The following is an 11,030-nucleotide window of genomic DNA, read 5'->3' as shown; positions in this document are numbered from 1 at the left end:
AAATAATATTCTTTCTAGAAGGTCTCACCACCCAACCATGGACCTAGAAATCACATCCTCTGTCCCCCTCCCAGCAATTCCTGCTCCTGACAGTCACTAGACTTAACACAATCTGGTATCTTGGGCTTCAAGACTATTGTCTAGCCTCAAGTCACACACCAATTTGACTGTTTTCCATAATTTTGTTTTCCCACTAGTTATTCCTACCCATCTCAAGGAAAATTCAAGCAACCTTCCTACTTCCTTTCCCCTCCTTTTGGGGAAAAGAGATGGAAATTGTTTCTAACTATTCAAGGAGTTATTGTAAATGTTTCCATTCAGTTTTCCTTAATTAAATACTATTCAATTTCTTTAAACAAAATAACATGATGTTCTCGCTTTTCCAGCCTTAACTTCTTAACAACTATATTAAGTAAAATCAAAATTTTCTAAGTTCTATGTAAAACTTGGTAAAAACAAATGTAAATATTGTACAAGAAATGGTGTTACAAATCCCCCCCCCCATGAGGAACACCTTCCCTAGCATTCTTCTAAGAAAATAATGTTGGATAGGCTTGCATCATGATCTCCTCTTCTTCCCAAGTGGCCTCCTCTGGGCCAAAGTGCTTCCATTGCACTTTAACCTGGGGGATGGTTCACTTTCGTAACGTGGTTTCTCTCCGATCTAGAATACAAAGAGGCTCTGCTAGGAACTCTCCCTCTGGCTCGACCTACACAATTTACAATTGGATATTAGAATTGCACCAAACAACCATTTTAATGTCACATATTCATTTATATTATGACCTGTATATTTTCCCAGCTATTTATATGTTGAGGGTTGTATACATATTTTTTAAACAAGGATACATGGAAAACATTGTGAACCCAGATGTGGCCAAGGAGTGCTAATTGTTTGCAAGTCGTCCAATTCATTCCAGCATATGGAATGGTCCACAATATCGAGGTGTTAGCTTGGTGCAACCCTTCCACTATAAGGTTCTCTTTCAGTGTTTAACTTTTAGGTATGATCCGCTAACTGGGATTGTTTATGAGTACTCTTTTTATGAGCATAAATCTTTTTCTGATCCTGAGAGGCCTTTAATTTTTGGCAAACCTTTTTCATTGTGGCCTCCATTTTAGCTAACATATCAGGAACCAATGCTAACTTATTAACCAGATTATTCCAGTCTATCAGTACCCCACACTTCCTTCCATACAATACCTCAAAAGGGCTCATGCCCAAAGATTTTTGATGGCCATTTTTATATGTGAACTCCACTAAATGGAGGTAGTCCTCTCACTTGTGTGCTTTCTGCATAATGAACGTCCTTAACATATCTTTGAAGACTTGATTCACTTGTTATGTTTGGCCATCTATTTGTGGATTGTAGGTGGTACTGAATTGAATCTGAGTACCCAATCCAGCGAAGAGGGTTTTCCAAAATGTGGATGTAAATTTTACATCCCTGTTGGAAATCACTATCGAGGTATTCCATGTAATCAGAAGATTTCCCTCATTAATATGTCTCAATTTCTACAGTCTTGTAGGTGGATTTCATAGGTAGAAAATGGGTTGTTTTTCTTAACTTGTCCACTACCACCATAATTGAGTCATGCTTCTTTTTGGTGCGGGGTAGTCCTATAATAAAATATAGAGTGATCGTCTTCCATTTCCATTCAGGAATGGGTAACGGTTGCAATAGACCAGCGGGATGTTGATGCTCTACCTTCACCAACTGACACTCCATACTCTTTGATAACTATTATGCAACATCTTTTCTTAAACCTGGCCAGAAATAACTTTTCTGAATAGCTGTCAAAAGTTTCTGGTATCCTCGGTGATTGTCATAAGGCTTCCTGTGAAATTCATCCAGTAAAAATTGCTTGACAGAATTTTTGGTTGGGAATATAAATTTCATTTACGAATTTTAACAATTCATCATAAGTTATATTATAGTCAGACTATTTTCCCTTTTTTCGATCCTCTGCTGCTTGCTACGAAAGAAAATTGTATTCATGGTCCTTGAGGGATGCTTCCCCAATAATTTTAGGAAGGTTAGATTGTATTTGACTGATTCATATTTCATAGACGTAATGCATTTTCTTGCTTAATGTGTCGACTACTCGATTTCATTTTCCTTTAAGGTGCATCATATTGAGGTCGAATTGGCTCAGAAATGAAGTCCACCTAGCTTGCTGGACATTTAAACTTGACTGATTAAATTCTTTAGTTAAACCACTATGATCGGTTAATAGCATAAATTTCTTTCCTAGAAGGTAGTGCCGCCACATTTTAAGTGTGTGCACAACTGTTGTTAACTCTATATCATAAGTAGAGTACCGCTGCTCATATTCTTTCAATTTACATGATTCATATGCTATTACCCTCCCTTCTTGAGTTAATACTCCACCAACCCCTTCCTTACTTTCATCTGTGCATACTACAAATGATTTTTCTGGATCTGCTACCTTTAACACTGGTGCAGTGGTAAGCAATTTCTTCAGTCGCTCAAAACTTTGCTGGCATTCCGATGTCTAGGAAAAGACATGTCCCCTTTCTATAGTGAGGTCATAGGAAAGGTTATCTTTGAATTTTTTTTAATGAATCGGCGATAATAACCTACGAGGCCTCAAAAATATCTAATATCTGCAACATTTTTCATGGTTTTCCATTCCATTATAGTTTTTATCTTCTCTGGATCTATTTCTATACCGTCAGCTAATATAACATGGCCCAGGTACTGAATCTTGTCCTTGTAAAACTTGCAGTTTCTATTCTTAGCATACAACTGATTGTCTCACAAAATCTGCAAAACTATTCTTATGTCCTTTTCATGCTCTTCCTATTTTTTTGAATAAATTAATATATCGTCAATAAAAATCATCACAAATTTATCTAGGAAAGGCTGAAATATGTTGTGCATCAGGCTCATGAATGTGGCTAGGGTGTTGGTAAGGCTGAAAGGTAGTACTATGAACTCATGATGACTGTAGTGAGTTCCAAATGTCCTCATCCTTTATTCGGATCTCGTGGTAACTGGATCTTAGATCAATCTTAGAGAATACACTGGCCCCCTGCACTTATTCAAATAAGTCGTCAATACGTGGTAAAGGATATCTATTTTTTATGGTAGGTTTGTTTAGCTGATGATATTCGATGCATAATCTTAAAGTCCCACCCTTTCTAAAATTTCTTGAAGCTACATTTTGAGTTTTGTTAACTGAGGGATGTTCACGCGGTAAGGATATTTTGAAACAGAAGGTTCTCCAGGTATGAGTTTGATGGTAAAATTGATATCATGTCTAGGGGGTAACCCAGGAATAGTTTCAGGAAATACATCCACAAAATCATTAATTACAAGAATATTTTCTAATGAAGTCATCTTGTTTGTTTCATTAGAGTATCCTACTTGGATAGCGTAAATCTGGGAGTCTTTTTTAATTCATTTCCCAAGCAGGTTAGCAGTGATGGGGCGTAACTTCATGCTTTTCTTGATTCCTTGAATTTTCTTCCTTTGCCCCAACTATATAATGTATTTCATAGATTTCTCTTTACAATCCACTAAGGACCAACGTCCTTCTAACCAGTTCATTCCTACTAATACATCGTAGCAACCTAAGGGAAATATATTTATATTAACATGAATGAGCTACCATGAAACTGCGATCAGGTAGTTTTTTGTTTTAGGAGAAACCTTTCTCTTAGCTACGGTGGCTAGTTGAACTAGCCAGGATTTCTTAAATTTGTTGCTTGGCATCTCATATTTTTCTACCACTTTGGGACTAATATAACTTAGGCTAGCACCGAGATCAAATAAAACAGAAATAGGTTGATCAACAATCATACCTTTGCACTCGATCATGGTGGGGTGGTATTCTGCTTGATGGTCGTCCAAAGGAGCATCAATTTTGGGCATACTCCTTGCTATATCTCCAACTGTGGAGGCTTCTTATGTATTGGAAAGTTGTTCCATTTAAGCCTTGTGCAGGAATTTCTGATAATCATGAGGCTCCCCACATCTCTAGTATTGCAGAAGTGGTTTTCACAGTTGATCAGTTGCAGGTTTATCAATTCTGTTTATCTATTTGCTTTCGGGGTATGCTGGAAAATTGGGCATATTCCTAGTACATTATCCAAAGGTTCTCTGCTGATTATTCCGACCATTTCCTACTTTCTGTTGTCTGTTTGGGGGTAGATTCCTCATTCTTCTACCTGAAGCTCTTTTGGGTGCCTTACTTTTCTATTTCATCTACTGGTAACAGATACAGGATTTTCGCACCACACCGTCCATCAATCTAGGATAGTAAAATTCCAACTTTTCCTTCATAAAATTAGGTAGACAATTAATAAACCACTGAATTTTTTCTTTTTCCTCCTGAATATGTGGGACATATCATAAGAAGGAGGTGAACTACTACACATATTCATCCATAGTCAAGGTCCCCAACCTTAGCTCATGGAACTCATTTTCTTTTTCATCATTATAACGCTCAGTCAAGTATTTATGCTTAAAATGTTTCTAGAATTCTTGCCACGTCACTTGCTCTTCATCAATCTTTCTCACTATTTTTATTTCTTCCCACTAGACGGTGGCCTTTCCTCGTAACTGGTAAACCACCAATCTTGTTTTGAGTTTGTCAGTATATTCATAAATCTGGAAATATTTTCCCATGTAAATCAGCCATGCTTCGGTTGCCTCCTCAGATTCTCATTGGAATAGTGATGGTTTTATTTTTTTAAACTCACCTTGTAATTCCATCTTCTATTTTTTGGTTTCTCTTTGGTCTAAAACATTATCTGAATGCCCTTCTTCCTCTTCCTTATGTCCCTCTGCTGATTCTACATTTTCCTCACCATGATGGTCTATTTGTGTTCATTATCTGTCCTCCATGTTGGACTCTGGCCGTTGTTGATTCTATGGGTCGAACAGACTCTTGAGAATTTTTTCTTGCTCTTGCCTCATGTGTTCATTATCTAACCTTAAATTTATCATTTATGTACGTAGTTATTGTATTGTTTCTAGCAGGACATCATTAGCTATTCAAGACTCCTCCCCTAGTTGTATCCATATATCTGGATTGGCCTCTATGTAAGGCACCTCCAACGGATTTGATATCGTGGGGCTCCTCTGCATGTTTGTGTGTTGGTGTTGATTTAGCGTTAAATATTATATGCTTAATCTGTAATGTGAACATAGTTATGTGATTTGGATTATAAATGAGTTTGGAATATTATCACTCAAATGGAGCTTGTACGATTGATTATGTGCTACATTGGCTTGACTCCACCTGGCATCACCTTGAGAGTTGTGATGGTTCTCCTACCTATCACATGGGTTTCAAATTAATGCCATGGTCCAGCCTGCTAACAGAAAGCTCAGACATTGAATGCAGGACCCATTCACCACCGAGTCCATGGTAGATGGATCCAATGGCTCTTGACCTTTCCCTTGTTAACCCTAACATTTCGTTGCTTTTAGGCTAGGTGTTATTTTCATTCTTCTTACAACACTAATGGTTTCGAAACTCTACAAATCATTGTAAATGGTAATGGATGCTAATGTTTTATTTGTGAATCCATTCAGCCAATAGGGGCAAACTGTCGGCTCAGAGCTTCACAACCTGTCGTCCTCAAGCATGATTCTGGTGATAAGGTAAGGTTATCATCTAATCCTTAGCTATTTTTTTTCTTTTCCTCCTTTTCCATGAATGGAATCTAGTGACAGAAGGATGTTGCTTGTATGCTCTGCGAAGATTGTCTCATTTCTTACCTAGGCCAAGGTGTCAGTACGAGGATGGTTTTCTGCAAGAGAACTTCAAGTTTGCCCTTTACTATGGATTAAGGATTTGAGGTATCCTTTTTGTTTTGGATATTGGCTTAATGCTTCCATTTATTTTATTAGGTCTTTGGACCTTCCTCAATCAGAACGATTCTCTTCAGGTAAGCTAGAGTTAATGATTTATATTTATAAATAAAGAGGTTTATTTATTTTTACATTTATGTTTACATGTTTAGGTTTTTATGTGAGATCTACCCCATATACAACATCTCTACCATATTTTCTTGTATAGCACATCCAGTGGCAAACCCATCGACCACTAAACCATCAGTTTTGATATAAATTATAATATAAAAATAATATTATAATTTTATATATGTGATGTCCAACCATTAAAATGGAAAAAGATCATTAATTTTATATTTACATTTTTTACTGCATTTTGTGAAGCCAATAAAGTGACATATGATCATTAACCACTCACTTCAAATATTTTTTTTTTATAATGTGGTATACCAAACATATTAAATTCATTCATCTCATCAAAAACTAGTGTCTCCATATAAATTAAATGGTTTGGCAGATATGCATGTATCCATGATAATCATCAAAATGCTCACGCCATGATATATCTCACATTCTTACCATGAAGATTCTTAACTTCTAAAATGTTTCTGTTACAATATCACGGGCAAATACCATGGCTTATGAATACCACATGCCCAATATGACATGTGATATAAGTTTCTTTCAATTAATTAATTTTAGATAAACTAATAAAATCACCATAACTAAATTGGAGATAAAATTCAACCCTTGAGTTGTGAATACTACTATAAATATTATGTAGTTCGTCGAACCAACAATGTTGACCATAATACAATAATTAATTTACCTATTCAAAGTTAATGTAACTTTATCATATTTTAATGTTATTTGGAGTAGATTTATAATATTTAAATGTGATTCGGTGTAAATATTAGTCTTACTCACTCAAAATTTTAGTCATTAACTTATAATTACTTTTATGATTAAATAAAAAAAATTAATATATTAGTTCAATAGGTATACATTTTAAAAACCATGTAATAAGATTCTTAACCATGGATATCTTTGAAACTTGAGTCAACATTAATATCAAATTTCCAATTATTACCAATTTATAATTTTACTTTTACCTGGAAACCATTTATGTAAACAACCAACAACATGGCATCTAAGCAACAATGTAAATCAACACACATTGTACATGAAATCATTCCACGATAAAAACATTTTTTTTGGTTATATGATCATGGATATTTAATGTCACTACTCTAGTTGCATCATGTTACATCAAGTTTTGTTAATACCCACTCACAAGAAGCACCAACTCCTTACATTGTTTTGCTAGCACCCATAAGAAAGAAGCACCAACCCCCTTATGTGTTTTGCTAGAACTCACTGGTAAGAAAAATCAACTCCCTTTTTGAAGACACCTAAACAACTTATAAGAAGCACCAACTCAACATCAACTCCCTTTTTCAAAACACCTAAACAACTTATAAGAAGAACCAACTCCTTGAGCAAGCACCATAAGAAGCACCAAATCCTTGAGCAAGAACCCAATTACATGAGGCACCCACTTCCAAATTTTACACCATACACTCATTATGATGGAATCAATGACTTCCTATTATGCAAGAAAGAAACTAATGAACTTGTTGTTTTTGTTATGGATGTCACTCATAGCGATGCACAACTCGAATCAGCTCACAAATTAATTTTCATCTCAACAACCTTTCCTCTACATAGCCCATGCAACTCTTCTACTTTTAACCTTATTCAAGAATCTTACACAAATAAGCTTGGTGTGCTCTTATAACCTACAACGTAGCACAATGTAATGTTTACTGTTAAGTAAACTTGACTCAGGATAGAGTCAAATTTGACCAGGTTAAACAATGATGGTTTTGGGGCACATGGTATTGTGCAGCCATGGTATTCTGCCCATGGTATTATATGTAATGGAGCTTATAAAAAGGCCTGGGGGTGAGTGGTGAAGGCTCACTTGGTCGGATTAGCCAGGGTTTTGGCCAATGCTAATGAGATATCATTAGGTTGGGTTTTTCGCCTGATTTGGGGTTTCTAATCCAGACTTTACCAATGATCACCGAGTGTTACAGATGCCTTACCAGGTCTTACAGTAGTATGCCCATTTACATGCAATAATTTTGACTTCATTAATTTTTTTTTTGTTTATTGTTGTTGCGATTCTTATCCATCCTCTCTCAATTTGATTTTCTCAAAAACTTCTATCAAACTGCTCCAACTACGAGGCCAACGAGAACCTCGTAGATTCCAGCACCAGTGGCCTCACGTAGAAGAAAACGAACAATTTTTGAAGCTGCATGAACAATTTTCTTCTGATGGCCTTCTTTAAATAACAGCATGAATCCCAAACAATTCGTCAGCATGTTCCAAACTGGTAAATATTGCAAATGCACTGCGATCCCTAGCAGTTACGACACTATCTTCTACACATTCTCCTCGAGGTTCTTCCACGTATTATTGTTCCACCATTATTTTCAGACCCAGATCTATAAAAAGGCTGCATTGATCTCATCATGCACTATAAACCCCTCGCATCAAAGAATCCCTCTGAAGCGATTATCTGGCTGTGATACCAGTTGTTAGAAAATTATATATTACGGAGCAATGGAACACATAAAATATTACTGAAATATAAACACAGAAAACGCATAAAACAAGAGAGACACAGATATATGTGGTTCACCCAGTTTGGGCTACGTCCACCCCGAACAGCCAGTCCTTCCTTTCTATTGTCCAGCAAAATGAAGAGACACAACCTACAGCAAATCCACTGTAATATCCTCTGTTTTCTCTCACAGTCTCACCTCTCTGTTTCTCATTCAGAGAATACACATCTATATCACAGCCTCAAATACAATGCCCTCATACAAAGAGAGGGGTTTCCTTCTAGGGCAAAAAACCCTAAACTAAACATAAGTTTTACCGTCAAATCATCCGCCTAATGAACAGCCCAGATTGACTAGAAATTACTATACTTTTACAAGGCAATTTTACATCTATTTTTGGCTTCGGGGGCACTGCTCCCGAACCCCCGCCGAGGGACCGCTAGCCCCCGGACCCCCCTAGTCTGGGGGGACAAGTCCCCCCCATGTGGAGGGGTGTACAAAATTCCTGGGGTATACATCCGGCTGAAACAAAAGACCTCTGAACAATCATGCTCCATACACAACATTTACTAACCATAAAAAACATATTTCATACACATGCCTAATTAATTGATTGAAATGAATACTTTATCATTATAACATAGAATTCTTCTTTAGGTTACGTATGCTAATATTCATATTGTTTTACATTATTTCAAAATTATTACACTTTTTGAACCTGCCAATATTTAATTCTTTTCTCGGAAATATGATTGTGGCTATTTTATCATTTGATCCCATGTATGGTTAGCCTCACCCTAGGTGCCCCCACACTTCGTCGTCCAAATTATATTTAGTTCACTTCTATTATACAATATCTTTTATAACCAAAGATTATAGAGAAGTCCAACTATTAGATATATTATGATTTATTTTCTCCAGCCATGGTTTTGAATTTCTCCTCTCCTGTACCTTACTCTTATCAACGTTGATTATTTCCTATTCCTGAATCTCAACATTGCGTATCTAGAAACAACTGGCTTCATGAGAATTGTGTGATCTCTTACCCAAGATCTGACAATCTTGGCTCAAAGTGGATGTTGTGTAACTACTCCTACCTCGAAACCATAAAGAGTTTCATTTTTTTGATGGCTTTTTCTCTTTGATTGCTCTACAACTCTCATGGTGGACTCAGGAATACATGAAGGGCATTCCTTTAGGTACTTAACTAATAGTTTCCTTATTAAGCTCTTACATTCACCGTCATAGGTTAAAGATGGACTAGCTTTATCGAGGTTGCCTCTTGTTGATATAGGTGACTCCAACAATATGGAGAATACGACCATTCATCAAGTTTGGAAGGTGTTGAGCCTCGATAAACCTCTCTTCTCATACTCACGAGACGATAAGTCTGAGAGAGTTTATAACTTGAACTTGGTTTTCACGACAAGGGTATCAGATGTCCATTATTTATTTGTAGGCTTCTTTTCCATGCTTTCTAGGAAATGTTTTTATGCTAGTACACTGCTAGGGTAAGAATGAGGGTTATATTATAATTTTGCTCTCTTACAGCATTATTGTTTCATACAAGATTGATCATCTTTTGTGATGTATCTTAAAAGTTTTCTTCATTTGGTTTGAACTGAAGTTCTTCCTACAAATATCATGTAACCATTCAAACTTTATCCCTCTTTTGGTTGAATAGTTTTCTTGAGGTATGCCACTGTTAATTGTGTAGTCACTTAATACTTCCACCATGGGCAATTATTCATTACTTGTTATGATTAGGCTAAATTAATAATCATGCAATCCTCAACTATCCAACTACACAATTATATCCTTTGATTTCATAATTGAATATGTTGCTCATCACTTCATCGAAATATTTTTTTGATTTGTACTACACTTTCTTTCAAACTATAGTTTCGGTGTTGTAATATGATTTTACCAATCTTGGCTATGCTACAAATGTTAGCCCCTTTTCACCAAATTGCATTAAACCTCCTTTTCATTGATACCTTTATAAGCCTACCTCTCATTTGCTTCACTCTTTATAGCATTTTCATATGGTGGTAGGTTAACCTAATGCACCCCTAGAACAAATCTAGAGGATGACCCATTGCTTTGAGTCATTCAATCAATCGTTCTCTTTCCCATGCCCAAATCTCATTCATTTAAGTCTTAGCATCATATGCCTGAGGGGCCAAGACAAAGGACTTGTCACATCCCAATTTATCACACATTCCTTTACAAATAAGATTACTTCAAGGTGCGGATACGAAAAATGGCTCCGAGGTTGAACCCTAGCTCTGCCGCCTCCTTGCCCTCGGCTGCCATCAGTTCCTTGATCGCCCCTGCGGCGGATGGTCTTGAGAATCTCAAGCTCGGGTCAAGGGAGTTCTCACTCTCTGCAGACGCGCAGAATGCTTATACCAGGAAGGCCGGAGCCGCAAGAACATGTCCTCAAGCGGTTCTCTCTGCAGATAACGCTGGGGTAGCACAGCCTCAGGTCCATGATTCCACAACACGATTTAGAGGCCATCTTCAGATTGCCGGCGTAGCAGCACAGGGAGTTCAAGAAGAACTAAAC

Source organism: Pinus tabuliformis, chromosome 3_2, assembly GCF_031772625.1.
Source record: "Pinus tabuliformis cultivar Carrire ecotype Pingquan chromosome 3_2, CPIR1, whole genome shotgun sequence".
NCBI classification, from domain to species: domain Eukaryota; kingdom Viridiplantae; phylum Streptophyta; class Pinopsida; order Pinales; family Pinaceae; genus Pinus; species Pinus tabuliformis.
This window is presented reverse-complemented; position numbering follows the sequence as displayed.